This window comes from Petromyzon marinus, unplaced genomic scaffold (assembly GCF_048934315.1).
Source record: "Petromyzon marinus isolate PM22_M1 ecotype Great Lakes invasive population unplaced genomic scaffold, UKy_Petmar_22M1.pri1.0 PM_G_Scaffold_193, whole genome shotgun sequence".
NCBI lineage: Eukaryota > Metazoa > Chordata > Hyperoartia > Petromyzontiformes > Petromyzontidae > Petromyzon > Petromyzon marinus.
Window position 1 is genome coordinate 60001 of NW_027422754.1, and position 2500 is coordinate 62500.

Genomic DNA, 2500 nt, shown 5'->3' on the forward strand with positions numbered 1-2500 from the left:
GTGTCGCCACATTGCATGCGAACCGCATGAAACTTCCAGAGGCATTTGCAGCAGAAATGCATGTGCAGTCAAAAAATTGAATATTTTGACGGATAGACCCCGTGAAACGCTAGAAATTGGCGGGGATGTGTCTCTTGTGGCTCACGGGGCTGTTAGGGTGGCACAGAAATCCCTCGGAATGGGAAAAAACGGGTCATTTTCGTGTCGCCACATTGCATGCGAACCGCATGAAACTTCCAGAGGCATTTGCAGCAGGAATGCATGTGCACTCAAAAAATGTGATATTTTTCACGGAGAGACCCCGTGAAACGCTAGAAGTGGGCGGGGATGTCTCTCTTGTGGCTCACGGGGCTGTTAGGGTGGCACAGAAATCCCTCGGAATGGGAAAACGGGTCATTTTCGTGTCGCCACATTGCATACGAACCGCATGAAACTTCCAGAGGCATTTGCAGCAGGAATGCATGTGCACTCAAAAAAGTGAATATTTCTCACGGATAGACCCCGTGATACGCTAGAAATTGGCGGGGATGTCTCTCTTGTGGCTCACGGGGCTGTTAGGGTGGCACAGAAATCCCTCGGAATGGGAAAACGGGTCATTTTCGTGTCGCCACATTGCATGCGAACCGCATGCAACTTCCAGAGGCATTTGCAGCAGAAATGCATGTGCAGTCAAAAAAAAATTGATATTTTTCACGGATAGACCCCGTGAAACGCTAGAAATTGGCGGGGATGTGTCTCTTGTGGCTCACGGGGCTGTTCGGGTCGCACAGAAATCCCTGGGAATGGGAAAACGGGTCATTTTCGTGTTGCCACATTGCGTACGAACCGCATGAAACTTCCAGAGGCATTTGCAGCAGGAATGCATGTGCACTCAAAAACTTCTATATGTTTCACGGATAGACCCCGTGAAACGCTAGAAATTGGCGGGGATGTGTCTCTTGTGGCTCACGGGGCTGTTAGGGTGGCACAGAACTCCCTCGGAATGGGAAAAGGGGTCATTTTCGTGTTGCCACATTGCATAGGAACGCCATGAAACTTCCAGAGGCATTTGCAGCAGAAAGGCACGTGCACTCAAAAATTTTAATATTTTTCACGCATAGACCCCGTCAAACGCTAGAAGTTGGCGGGGATGTCTCTCTTGTGGCTCACGGGGCTGTTAGGGTCGCACAGAAATGCCTCGGAATGGGAAAACGGGTCATTTTTGTGTGGCCACATTGCATAGGAACGGCATGAAACTTCCAGAGGCATTTGCAGCAGGAATGCATGTGCACTCAAAAACGTCTATATTTTTCACGGATAGACCCCGTGAAACGCTATAAATTGGCGGGGATGTCTCTCTTGTGGCTCACGGGCGCTGTTAGTTAGGGTCGCACAGAAATCCCTCGGAATGGGAAAAGGGGTCATTTTCGTGTTGCCACATTGCGTACGAACGGCATGAAACTTCCAGAGGCATCTGCAGCAGAAATGCATGTGCACTCAAAAACGTCTATATTTTTCACGGATAGACCCCGTGAAACGCTAGAAATTGGCGGGGATGTGTCTCTTGTGGCTCACGGGGCTGTTAGGGTCGCACAGAAATCCCTCGGAATGGGAAAACGGGTCATTTTCGTGTTGCCACAATTGGCATACGAACGGCATGAAACTTCCAGAGGCATTTGCAGCAGAAATGCATGTGCACTCAAAAACGTGAATATTTTTTCACGGATAGACCCCGTCAAACGCTCGAATTTGGCGGGGATGTTTCTCTTGTGGGTCACGGGGCTGTTCGGCTCGCACAGAACTCCCTTGGTCCACCTGATTCGTGCATACAGGCAGCAACTAAAACTCTGTAAACCTGCTGTGAGGACATCTAAACAGTGGACCAGTGAGGCTGTGGAAGATTTGCGGGCGTTCTTAGACTGTACTGACTGGGATATGTTCACGACTGCTACCAATAGTCTGGATGAACTCACAGAGGCTGTGTACATCAGCTTCTGTGAGGACTGCTGTATCCCAACACGTACCAGGGTGAACTTTAACAACAACAAGCCCTGGTTCTCAGCAAAGCTCAAAAGGTTGAGGTTGGAGAAGGAGGAAGCGTTTAGGAGTGGGGATAGAGACAGATTCAAGGAGTCGAAGAACAGGTTTAGCAAAGCGGTGAGAGAGGCTAAACGACTGTACTCAGAGACACTAAAACACCAGTTCTCTACTAACGACGCTGCTTCTGTCTGCCAAAGGGCTCAGGCACATCACCAACTACAAACCCAGAGCGCCCCACACCACTAACGACTCCCGCCTAGCCAACGACCTGAACGAGTTCTACCGTAGATTTGAAAGACAATTGGACTGTCCTGAACCACCCCTTCCCACCCAAGAGGCCCCATCCCCCACCCATACTACAGAAACGACTCTCTCCTTTCAGGAGGGAGAAGTTAATGGGCTTTTCAAGAGGCAGAATCCACGCAAAGCAGCCGGGCCGGACTCTGTCTCTCCAGCCACCCTCAGGCACTGCGCTGGCCAG